The following is a 14,164-nucleotide window of genomic DNA, read 5'->3' on the forward strand; positions in this document are numbered from 1 at the left end:
CAGGACAAACTCAGGGGAAGAAAGAGGAGAAAATTCTGGAAGTCATGCTAGTAATGAATAAGAAGCAGAAAGCACAAGTCAACAAACTCACACAAGGAAGTGGGATAGAAGTCACACTAGGGAAGAAATTATTGGTGATCCAACTGCTGGAGTAAGGACTAGAAGTGCAACTGCAAATGAATGCCTTCATGCATGTTTTCTGTCACAAGTTGAGCCAAACAAAACTGAAGAAGCCCTTCTTGATCCTGATTGGATATTTACAATGCAAGAAGAGCTAAATCAGTTTGAAAGAAATAAAGTTTGGAAATTAGTTCCTACCCCAAAGAACAGAAGTATTATTAGAACAAAATGGGTGTTTTGGAACAAGATGGATGAAAATGGAATTATTATCAGAAATAAAGCAAGGTTGGTTGCAAAAGGCTACTCACAGGAGGAAGGAATTTATTATGATGAAACTTTTGCTCCAGTTGCAAGACTTGAAGCAATAAGGATTTTCCTAGCTTTTGATGCACATTCAAATTTTAAGGTATATCAAACGGTTGTGAAGAGTGCATTCCTTAATGGTGAGTTGGAAGAAGAGGTTTATGTGCAATAGCCACCTGGTTTTGAAGATCCAGAATTTCCAAATTTTGTATACATGCTACTTAAGGCTCTCTATGGACTCAAATAAGCACCTAGAGCTTGGTATGACACACTATCAGAATTTTTGATTAAAATGGATTCACTAGAGGTACCATAGAAAAGACTCTCTTCTACAAGAAGCATGGTGACGATATGATCCTAGTTAAGATTTATGTGGATAATATCATCTTTGGTTCTACCAATGAAAAGCTTTGTCAAAGATTCTCCAGGCTTATGCAGAGTGAATATGAAATGAGTATGATGGGGGAATTAAGTTACTTTCTTGGACTTCAAGTCAGTCAAAGAAGTGATGGAATCTTCATCAGCCAAACTAAGTATGTCAAAGACTTATTAAAAAAGTTTGGCATGGTTGATTGTTCACCTGCATCTACACCTATGTCTACAACAACAAAGTTGGATGAAGTTAAAAAGGGCAAAAGTGTAGATATTTCAAGCTATAGAGGGATGATTGGATCATTGCTTTATTTAACTGCAAGTAGACCAGACATCATGTTGCTACATGTCTATGTGCAAGATTTTAAGCCAATCCAAAAGAACCACATTTGATGGATGTGAAGAGGATTTACTTGAAGGGAACTCCAAACTTGGGATTATGGTATCCTAAGGGAACTGGTTTTGAAGCTGTTGGATACACAGGTGCAGATTTACTGGATGCAGGGTTGACAGAAAGAGTACTAGTGGAAGCTGTCAGTTTCTTGGACAAAGGCTTGTATCCTGTTATAGCAAGAAATAACAATCTGTGTCAACTTCCACAGCTGAAGCTGAATACATAGCTGCTGGAAGTTGTTGTGCTCAAGTGCTTTGGATTAGAAATCATCTAATGGACTATGGCCTAGTGTTACACAAAATTCCAATTATGTGTGACAATACTAGTGCTATATCTATTGTGGCTAATCTAGTTAATCATTCTAGGACAAAGCACATTGATGTAAGGTACCATTTTATTAGAGAACATGCTACAAATGGTACCATTGAGCTCATTTTTGTTCCAACAGAAAAACAATTAGCTGACATTTTTACTAAACCTTTGGATGAAGCAACTTTCACTAGACTTGTAGGTGAAATTGGAATGCTTAATTCTTCATCCAAGGCAAGAACTCAGCTAATGTTTTGCAGCAGATTAATTTCTAGTAAATCAAAATTAATTTGATTTAATTTGGAAATTAACTGAAATATGAATTATAAATATTTCAGAAATCTCTGCATATTTATTTTTCAAAAATGAAAATTCAGCTTGGAATTGTTCAAATTCTAAGTAAACTGTCTAAGTGTTGATTTGCATTTTCAGTATGTAAAATTAACACAAGGCAGAATCAAGTGATCAAAAGTATATAGAGAACTGAGTACTCGATAAGTCTAACTGACTTATCGACAAGTCATTTTAAGACTTCTCGATAAGCTTTATTATGATTTATCGATAAGTCATTGTAGAGTTCTCTATAAGTGTTAACCTACAGAGTTCTATACAAGTATCTTTTAGACTTATGAATAACTCAGAACAAAAATAATTTAAATTCAATAAATTATTTTAGTAAAATAATTTTGGCAAAATTATTCTGATTTTATTTTGATTTATTCAAATTAAAATTGGAAACAATTCAGTCCATTTTGGACAAACTGGGTATTTATTTGACATCTCGATAAGTTTATTTTTAGTTCTCTACAAGAATAAATAAAATGACTTATCGTTATGTTTTTCATATTTCAAATTGACTTCTCGATACGTATACTCCAAACGTCTATTTTTGACTTCTTAGCAAGTCATTTGCTTTTACTATAAATACCCATACATCTCGATACATACACATACTTACACCTTCGAGAACTCTAAGTGACCTAGCTTTTTCAATCCAAAACCGATTTCTCTCTCATTTCAAGTCCTTTCTCACTAATTTTTCTTACCCATTCACTATCACTAAACAACAATGGCACTCAATATTTTTAGAGCTACTATCCCAGAGAATGGAACCAATTACCTAGCTTTTACTGATGCTAACCAAGCCCCTGATAGTTTCAAGGGGTTTGTGAAATTCTTATCTAAATTTTACCTTGCAGGAGCTTTAACTTCTAACCCAGTCTTGTATCTGGATGTTCTGCATAAGTTTTGGACAATAGTTGTGGTGAGAACTGTTATGAATGACAGCTCTGTATCTTTGGTGGTAACTTGCACAATAGGAGGCCAACAGATAGAGTTCAATGAGCAAGATGTGAATACAACTTTGGGTCTTCCAACTGTAAATCTAGTGGAGATGCCAACACAAGATGAACTTGCTGAGTTTATGGACTTCATCAACTATGATGGAAGAATCAATCTGGCAAGCTTGAATAGACCAAACCTTAGGAAGAAATGGTCCTTTTTGTTTGATTCTATAGTAAAGGCCTTCACATGCAGGAAGACAGGGTATGACAACATTTCAAGTATGGTGCAGAAGCTGGTATTCTCAATAGCCCACAATAGACACTTGAATCATGGTCTATTGATCATGGAAAAACTTGCAACTAGGCTAACAATGCCCCAATCTGCTAGATGTAAGGAAATTTTCTTCCCTAGATTCATTATGTCTACTTTAAACAATAAAGTAACATGCATACATTTATTGAATGGTATATATATCACTAAAATAGGCAATTGTAAGCAAGTGTCCAAAATAATATTTGGTCCACTTACTACAAAGAACAAGGTAAATGTAAGTTTGAAAATCACTCCATTCATAATGGAGAGGCTTAGGACTTACCTCTACCCATACCCAATGCCTGACATGAGATCAAATGTACAATCTAATACAGCTATGGTCCCTGAACCCATAGAAGTACAAATACAAGAAAACCAACAAGGACCTTCCCAAGCTGAGACCATTTCTTCAAACCAAGTAGCAGAAACCAACCACTTCATCCTCTCAAAAGGGTGAAGTGAGTAAAAAGAAGAGAAAGGAGATAACCCTTACTGTTATGAATGAGAGTGGTGATGAACATACAAAACTTGAGTCACCATTGGTCAAAAGGACAAAAAAGGCTAAGAAATCTGAGCTGACCACTCAATCCACCTCTGTATCCTCCCAAAAGGATGCAGTTGTAAAATGGGGCCAAAACAGATTCTAGAGACATCTTCTCAACATGATGTTTCTATTGAAAAGAGCATTATCCCCAACGTATTCTGTCAATAGTCTGCACAACCAACACTTGAACAAATCCAAGTGTATGGTAGGAGAAATAAGGATGGTACACACAAGGAGAGCACATCCCTTGAACTCCCTCATCCATTCAGGGTGATCTGCCAACGCTCTATCCTGAGCTTCAAAATCTTATTTCTAACATTTCTTCTTCCCATACTGAAACACTTGAATCAAGTCCTCAAGAGTTTCCACAATTATGTGATTTGGTTCAAGAAACCTTGCTCACCACCTAGATACTAAATTCAGATGGTGAGAGGCTACTAGCTGGGGTAGACCTTGATGACACCATCAAAACCATGGGGGATTCATCAGTTTTTACTGAAGACCCCATGGATGTTACAAATGCACCTTTATGTGCAAATCAGCCTTCACAGGCTGTTAGGTTTGAGGGTAGTACTCCTGAGGGGGAGCTATCTAAATCCTCTCCAATTCAGTTGGAGGTTTCTGTTCCAAGAACAACACCCCTCAAAACCCTAGAAGAGATTGCATTAGCAATTGATGCTAGGAATACAATTGCCAATGATCCTGTCATAGAGGAGGCAAGTATAGCACATTTAAGTGATAGTCTGGTGCAAGATACACAAGGGTTTGAGACTGGTGCACATGACAGTGACCTAGTTAAATCCCCTCCAATTCAATTGGAGGTTCCCACCACAAGTGGAGAACAACAACTTGTCATAACCACAATACCTACTGTGAGTCAAACTGTGACTTTTGTCACATGTGGTTCTGATACTATGTCACCTTCTCACCCAACAAACCAACCATCAACCTCCCAACCTCACCTAATCTCCCAGTGGCTCCAAGAAACTGCAGATCAACCTTCAACCATTGAAGATCTTAGAGTTGATCAGCTTGGAGGCCTTGCACAAATATAATAACAGCTGCTCACATCCAATATGTCAAACCAGGACTACCAAGCTATCATGCTCACCTACCAGGATGATGTTGAAGAAAATCAAGCTAAAATTGTTGATGAAGCTGGTTAGGATGTAAACTGTGATGCTTGGCTGGATAAGGAATTCTCTATTGAAATGAATGTTGTGCTAGCCAAATTCAGGGATGAGTATATCACTGTTCAGGGAAGCAATGTTAGATCCCTAACTCCTCAGGAAGTATATGATGCAATTAATGATGTGTATAAAGCTCAACTCAAGGCCTTCCATAACTTTGGAAAATCACTCCAAATCACATTGACTGGACATCAAGATAAAGTACTGAAGATGATGAGGGAAAAGATGGATCAAATCATTCCTTCTCAAATTGAAATAAAAAACAAATTCATAAACTTTGCTGATCAAATATCAAGATATGATCTCAGTGGAATGGAAACTCATATGAAGAACCTCAAGACCTCATTTATGGCTCTGAATGAATAAGTCAAAAATCACATCATTCACTCTAATGACACAAGATTGAAGCTGGATCAAATACATTCAAGCAGATACACCCCTTCAGCCTTGCTCATGGATGAAACCAGGAAGGTTGTTCAGGACACTTTTGGAGTTTCTACCTCTTCTACATCTCAATCCTCATCCACACTACAAGTTCAAGAACTGCAATACCAAGTCTCTTCTCTCAAATCATCAAATGACTCACTGAGTGCACAGGTTCAAGCTCTTACATCCTTGGTGCAGAGTCAACAGACAGATATCAAAACCCTGGTGGACTCTCACAAGCATCTCCAAATGCAAAATTCTATTGCTTTGGGAGCCATCATGGGGAAACTCAACATTCCACTACCCTCCCTACCTGAAGAAATAAGGCTAGAATTACCAACTCCTCTACTCATGCCTATCACCAAGACTAAGGGGGAGATTGAGGCTAGGATTCAACAATCCAGGGATGTAAAAGCCAAGTCTAAAGATCCTATTCAGGTTGGTCAAAGCTCTTCAAGTGCTCAAGTTGATGTTGGAAAAGAAAGACTCATCAAGGCTGCAAAAGGACCAAATCAAGATCAAGAATTCAATGAACTTCTTGCAGTCTTGAGAATGTCTCTTCAAAATAACTTCATCACATACAAGAGAGCATTGGCCAAAACTATCAATCAAGTCAGGGCAATAGTGGTGAATGTTGATGACTATCTACGGAAGAGGATTGTTGTCAATATTAATGATGGTGGTGTGGACAGATGCCTTCAAGTCTCTCTCTCAAATATCAAAACTCTAAGGGCATCTGAGCCAGATGTTGTGATTGACAAAGTTCATAGAATCATCACAGAGGACACTTAACTTCTTAATGAGCTCAAAAATGCACATATATCAGCTTTTCCTAAAGCCTATCTATATCCAAGCAAGGGAGTGTCCTACATCTGCCCACATACCAAGTAGAACAAAATCCTCAATATACCAAAGAATTGTATGAGAGGGAATATGAGACTGATCAAGACTATTCAATCTAACTTAAAATATAAAAAGAACAAGAAAATTGAAGATGAAAAATGATCAGGATCCTTGAAAGGTATCTTGTGTATGCTGACACCATGTTGCCATCTACTCAGTTTAATCTAAGAAATGACAAGGATGATGATGAGCAGAAAGATGATCAAAAACCTTCTGGATCAAATCCAAGTCAATCCTCTAAGGCAACTGGTAGCAAGGATAAGAAGAAGGATGAGAAGAAGGATGGTGATAAGAAAGGGGGAGAAGAAAGGATAAGCAAGCAAATGCAAGATGGCTCAGAACCACAACAAACTCTAAAAATCCAAACAATTCAAGCTCAACCTTTAAATCCATCAAACTCAAACATCAAACCACCTCAAACCTCTAAGCCCAAATTCCTATACAAACAAACTGCTAACACCTTTCTGAAAATACCAATCATCACAAGCCAAATATTTCTCAAGAAACACAAACCTACCTTCTGTCAAGCCATCACTCAAAACTCACTTCAAGTCTGTTGGGAGGAAACCTAAGAAAGTCAAGCATACTGAAAAATTATAAGTTACTGAGAGGGCCATCTGGAATTATTTCAAGAAAAGTAATTTTCTACCTCTAAACTGGTGCAGCTCAGATGAAGACTACTTTCAACAACTAGCTGATGAGATAGTCAAAGTTTGGGTTGTAACACTAAGGGAAATAAGAATCTACTATGAAGATGGGTCTTTCATATTTCTTGGCTGCAGCTTAATGGACCCTCTCTCTTTCCCACAGAAATCAAGAGAGTGATAAGTTTACTGAAGGATAAGGATACTGCTATAAGAGCATGGAGATCTGTTTTGGCTAAATGTTGATTGTAAGGGAGGAAATAAGAGTAAGGAATGAAGCTGAATATGAGGAGAGAATAAGGAAGTATGACGAGGAAATTGAATTGTATATTAAAAGATCAGAAGAACTCAAGACGAAAGGAATGAGCAGAATTTCTAAGGATGGAAAATTTCTAAATGTAAAAGCTGGCAAATTCACAAAATTTAGGATTGATTTGCTAACTGGTTATCCAAATCCAGACAGACTCAAACTTGTGGAAGCTCTAGAAGGGAAACCAATAATAGAAGAACTTGAAATTCTTGTTTACTTAAAGGACCTTATTAGAGAAGAAACAGAAGCAAAAACAGTCTTTACCTAATGTATAAATATTGTAATTGTGTCAATTTTTATGTATTAGTCTTATTTTCCATTGTAGCTTGGGGTTAGTCTTGTTAACAGACATGAATTTGTGTTAAACAATCTTCTCTCAAATTGGGGGAGATTGTTGTGCAAGACATGTCTGTACAATAACGAGACTAAGTCAATATGACAATCCTAAGTAAGTTGTATGATAATCTATGTTTGTATTATGTATTGTAATTCTTAAGTCTGTAAAAATTTTCAAGGGCAGACTGGAGTCTTTTTCTGTAAACAGTATCAAGCCTAAGAATTCTATCTGGAAGAAGATCAAGAAGATCATGCCTCAGAAGAATTGTGAAGAAGCTTGGAGTTTACTAATCTGTTTTGGGAAAAATATTCTAAGTCAAGATCTCTACAAGTCACAGATTAAGTATTATAGAGAACTCATTAGAGAACTCCAGAATGGCTTATCGACAAGTTAGGAAAAGCTACTAGAGAACTTAGAGATATCGACAAGCCAAATTGAAGACATGAAGATTGGAGATATCGATAAGTCATTTCTTCATTAGAGAACTCTGAGATATCGATAAGTTTACTTGTCACTAGAGAACTCAGAGTTATCGATAAGTCAAAGTGAAGACATGAAGATGTGAGATCTTGACAAGCCAAATTCTCTTATAGAGAACTCAAAAACTTCGATAAGTCAAAACATCTATAGAGTGATTGAAGATCTCGATAAGCCAATATACTTATCGAGATGTCAAGTTCTCTATATACAAAACTGGAGATCTCAAGGTAAAACTCAAAGTACAAAATGCAGACCCGTTCAATATCCAAGATTACCAAACAACAAACAATCTAATCAGTTGGATTGATAAGTCTACAAAAGCAGCTTGAAGAGTACAAGGTCAAAGGCCAAGATTAACTGGAAAAGTAAAGTCACATGCATGCAATATTAGAAAAGATACACTAAGCCAGAAATAGAAAGATTTGGTTATCCAAAAATAGGGTTTAGTACATGCTGTTGCATGTTGTGTAATAACCAGTGTTTACTGTTCTATAAAGTAAACACTGGATGCTTTGTTTAGAAGTAACAATTTAGATAATAAAGATATTGTATTCTCTCAAGAAAGAAGCTAAGCTTTTTATCAACAAAGAGCCTAGAAATTTTGTAGCATGAACATTCTTAATTTTTAATATAAAATTAAGTGAGTTTTGAAAGATCTGTGTCCACTGTTCTTACTTGTTTAATTTCAATATTAACACATTTCACTACAAGATTTAATTTACTTTGTTCACCACCTTAAACAATTCAAGAAAGGCAGAAAAACACTAAAACACATGCACCCCTCTCTTTGTGTGATTAATTATCTAACAACATATCTCTGCAAATATTATATTCAAACAATAAAATCAATATTCTCCTAAAATCCAGCTTTGATAGATGCTGATAAGTAAACTCTGATATGTCATTCTCTGATATGAAGATAAATACAGATATTCTTATGTTGAAGATTCTGATGTCAAACTCTGATAGTAGATTCTATTATCATCAATTATATATAAATTGGATGTTGATTGATACTCCGGGGATAGTTCCATCTAAGCTACCTGTAGCACCATCACCGAAATTTTTACTTTTAAATCATATATATATATATAATAGAATGGAAAGCAAAGATATATACAGAAGGAAACCTTATTTAATGTGTGTGTGTGTAAATTTAATTCTCCCATAAAATAATACAATCAAGACCATAAGACAAAGAAGCTGAATTGCTACCTTCAAATCCCTAATTTTGGATTGAACAACTGTTGAACTGTCAGGGATGCCATTTCCACCTAATGGAGTAGCAGCAACAACCACACTTGTGCTAGCTAAAAATATAGCTGAAATAGATCCACGAATCAAGTACACCACATGACCATCTTGTAAATCTTCATATTGCAAAAATAAAATAAATTATAATGAGGTCAAATTTTTTGGGCTAGGGACAACCGGTAAAGGTATTCACGATTCGCAGCCTCAAATCTAGAAATTATATAAATTCATGACACAACATGACATGATTGGAAAAAAACTACAATCAAGGAATTTTACGAGGATGAATACAGGCTATTACGGGGATTTAGTAAGGTATAACTAATTTAAGAATATCATTTGGTACATTCAAAGATATATTTGTTATTCATATTTCTAGTCCAACATTACGGTATTTTTACAATGTTATTAGTATATAAAAACTCAGCGTAATGCGCTTAGAAAAATAACATTTCTCCTTCGTACTTTTTATTATATTTGTTTGACAAGGATAAAAAGTGTTAGAATGGGGGATAAACTAAAGCTCAACAAGTATATCCATTTCTACTACTTTCAGTTTCAGCTCATGTATAATTTCTAAATTTAATAGCAAGAACAAAAAAATTAAAAGTCTAAATTATAAACATAAGTTAATGATAATTACCAAAATGTCAACAATTTTTTTCAGATTCAACAAATATAAATTAACAAATTTAATCACATATCAACATAATTAAAAAGCCATCAATCAATATCAAAACAAAAAAACAAGCATAAATATGAATTTACCAATCCAACATAAATAGTAACACAACTGCAAACAATTGTTCAATAAAATCACAAAATATTAAAATCTAAACATGAATTAATAAAGACTAATCACCATAAACACTAAAGACACTAACACATTTATTATGATCCTTCTTTCTTTTTCTTTTCTTATTCAACTCATATAAATAAAAAAATCTAGTTACATAGCAACACAAATCATTTATTTCAAAACTTCTATATCAGCTGGATAAATAAGCAAAATAGACAAAAAAAACTTGTAAATTGAGCTGAAGATCTGTCATACACAACTAAGACTTTGATGCTCAAATAGTCAAATGTACAAACACGTGGCACCTGACATACATCAATTACACACTTTAACTTACGATAATTTATAAATAAATACCCAGACTACACAAAATGCCTCATCCTCAGTGTTTATCTTTGTTCTTCGATATTCAAAAGCGGTACACATTTTATTTTTATAACAATTTAAGTGAAAATGGCTAAAGAAGTATCACTCAACGTTTACTATAGCACCGATTTAAGGAGCTTTGCTATTCGAATAACCACTAATTCAATTATTGCTGAATTCAAAATCCTAGTTGCTCTGTATTTTGATGTTCATGTTGATCGAAAACACTTGTTTCACATTAACAGAGAACTCTGCAACGATCAAATCATCAAGAGTTATGGTATAATATTTATTTTTTTAAATCTTATGATTTTTACCATATTTGGTATTACCAATTTTACTGTTTTAATTGAATGATCACTTGTGTACTTTCATTATTATGGAAGTTCGATTTCTTGATTTATGTTTATGTATGATTTTAGTGTTTTTTGAATGATTGCTTGTTATTTGTGTTTCCATATAACTAGATTTTTACATAAACATAAATCAAGAAATCGAACTTCCATAGTAACGAAAGTATACAAGCAATTATACAATTAAAATAGCATAATCGGTGATATCAAACATGGTAAAAATAAAAGATTATTAAAAATAAAGATTATACCATAACTCTTGATGGTTTGATCGTTGCAGAGTTCTCCGTTAATGTGAAACAAAAGCTATCGATCAACAGGAACATCAAAATACAGAGCAATCAAGACTTTAAATTCAGCAACGATTGAATCAATGGTGGTTCAAATATAAAAGCTCCTTTAATTGGTGATATGATAAACGTCGAGGGATACTTCTTTAGCCATTTTAAGTTAAACTGTTATAAAAATAAATTTGTACGCCTTTTGAATAACAGAGAACAAAGATAAACACCGAGGATGAGGCCTTGTGTACAGTTTGGATATTTATTTATAAAATTATCTTTAGTTAGAGTGTGTAACTGATGCATGTCTGGTCCCACAGGTTTATAAATTTGACTATTTGAGCAGAAAAGTTTTAGTTATGGATGACAACTCATCATACAGCTCAGTTTACTAGTTTTATTTGTCTATTTTTCATGTTTATCCAGCTAGTCTATAGGTTTTGAAATATATGATTCAAAATGTTAGAAAGAAGGGATCCCAAAACAAGGCGGGGGGGGGGGGGGTGGATGACTAGTTTCAAAAACCTTTGGATTTTTACAGCTTGCAGTTTTAATATCAAATACTAGAATATGAATATGTAAAAGCACAAAGATATTTATGCCAATTCAATTTATATTAATAAATATATTATTGCTATAACTCCAAGAATATAAAATTATTTTCTTGGCTTCTACTCAAGAACACTTTCTTGAGATGGCTTTGTTAGGGCGAAAACACGCGCTAATAATACACGCAAGTATACGCGTTCGCAAGTAATATAGAATACTTTCTAGTTCGTTCCCACAGAGACTCAGACTAATTATGTTCAATTAACACTCACTCACCAATGTATAATTACTTCTCAATGTCAAGATAATAACACTTAGATTTGATTAACTAATTATTAACTACAATTAACTACGAGAATTAAGCACTTAATTGACACTTGAATTAACAATATTAAAACACACATGAGATCACAACTTCATTACTACTTCCTTCAACAGTCATTGTCATTACCCTTAGCATGCAACAGTGATGATATTAATCGAACAACACGAAACTCATAAAAGCCAACTTTCATTGTACTAATACCATTCTACCAAGCATCCACAATTAAGATAGAAGTTGAATATGCATCAATTATGTTGAGACCCTATATGTCTACAGAATTTGACAACATAACGATTTAAGCACAAGCTATTCCTTTTGATTATACAGGGAAAGTAAAATGGTTAGAGTTACCCACTAATCATGCATACACATACATGAACCTATGCTAGCATGGCAAGTTCTAAACCTCAAGATCCACCGTCGCTTCATAAAAGATTAATACCCTATCTTATATGTTCGCGACCCTCATAAGACGAATAAGCACAACCAATACTAGATATCATACAATCATCACACACTAAGTATTAAACAACTAACTAAAGAATTCCATAGTAAATCCGTTACGACCCCATGATCACGATTAGCCCATGATAGCACTCATCGTCATCATGGGTTCATATGAAAACATGATAATAACACACGAGAATAATAACTAAAACTACTTATATTAAACCAGAGTACGTCACAAGAGTAAATAGATTCAAATTAAAGAAAACTAGCATCCAATGTTACAACGAAATAAAGAATCACAAGAAAATATGCTTTCTCTTCATTGCGGTGTGCTAAAACGGTCTTCTTCCTTATCTCCTCGCTCCTCGATTAATACTACGATCCTATCCTTTTGAAACGTCTCTGAAAACTACTTATATAGGAGTCCCATAAAACCCAGCTAACTCAGGAGTCTAAAATAATTATTCTAAAATTCCATCCCTGAGCGGCCGCTCAGCATTCCTGAGCAGCCGCTCAGCATTCCTGAGCGGGCGCTCAGCTTTCTGAGCGGTCGCTCAGTAGAGCTGAGCGGGCGCTCAGACCCCTTCTGGAAAATGCTCTATTTTTCTCCCATTTCTTGCTGCATTCTGCTCCTATCTTCACACTTGCAATGTCAAACACATGCCAAGGCTTATTCTTGATGAAATCTCTCCAGAAATGCAATTAATACCCTGAAATGCACAAACACTAGAAAAACATATCAAATACACAAAATACTTGATTTCAAGGCATCAATTCAAGCCATTATAAGACGTTCTAAGTGGTATAAAATGCCTCTTATCATACCCCAAACTTAAATCGATGCTTGTCCTCAAGCGTCACAGACTCAAAAACAAAACAAAAACATGCATGAATGCAATCTATATGAAATTCAGCTATCCCCTTACTACGACCAAACCAACCAACTTACGACATCTCAACAAATGCAATTAGGCAAATAAAGATCATTCAAATCATGCAAACTAACATACAGCCAGAAACGTGGTGTGTGCGGATGCTTAACAGATATGCTTCGAAACTAGATCAATTATCATAACTCGACTATCCTCAAGGTAATCACATGATTATACGAAGAATAAAATTCTAGGCACAAAATGACTTATAAAACTTCAAGATTACTGGAGCTTATTACGGAACCATGCTTTTTATTTAACACAACAAGCAAATGCTTATTTGACCGTGTAATGAGTGAGGTCCACAAAAGACTTATGCAATGGTATCCATGTAGCGAGCGTTAGGTTAGCGGATCCCAGACTATAAAAGCCTTAGGTCACTAGGCATAAAGTCCCCTAAGAACTTAATAACTCGAATAACAAAGAGCCCACTCGTGATCAATTATGCATTAACTCTCTATTTTTTTTCTTTTTTTTATATTTTTTTCCTTTTTTTTTCAAAATTTCTGAGCAAGTGTGTTTCATTCCATCTTGCTCAACCCTAGACTACTCGCAAAAAAACACGAGCCGGCTACTAGCCATTTGACGCCTAGCCACAATTAGCAATGAATTCCACTTTTTACTCCAAATTTTCTTTTCATGCCTTTTATCACTAAGAACCTATTATAAATTCTAAGCATAATCAATAGATTAACCTTGAAAATCATCAACCATAACAATAATCTAGTCCTTAAGCATTCTCTAAGACTTAGTGAAATTACAAGTGTTCTAGCATGCACGTCAACCTACAAGACTCAACATCACTTTAACGCTATCACTACACTCGCATCAACATCACAAATCAAATGGTAAAGCAACGCAAAAGGGATCATGGTATATGCATGAGCTACATGACATTATAAATAAAGCTATAAATAAATAAAAAAA

The sequence above is a fragment of the Apium graveolens genome, chromosome 2 (assembly GCF_009905375.1).
Source record: "Apium graveolens cultivar Ventura chromosome 2, ASM990537v1, whole genome shotgun sequence".
NCBI lineage: Eukaryota > Viridiplantae > Streptophyta > Magnoliopsida > Apiales > Apiaceae > Apium > Apium graveolens.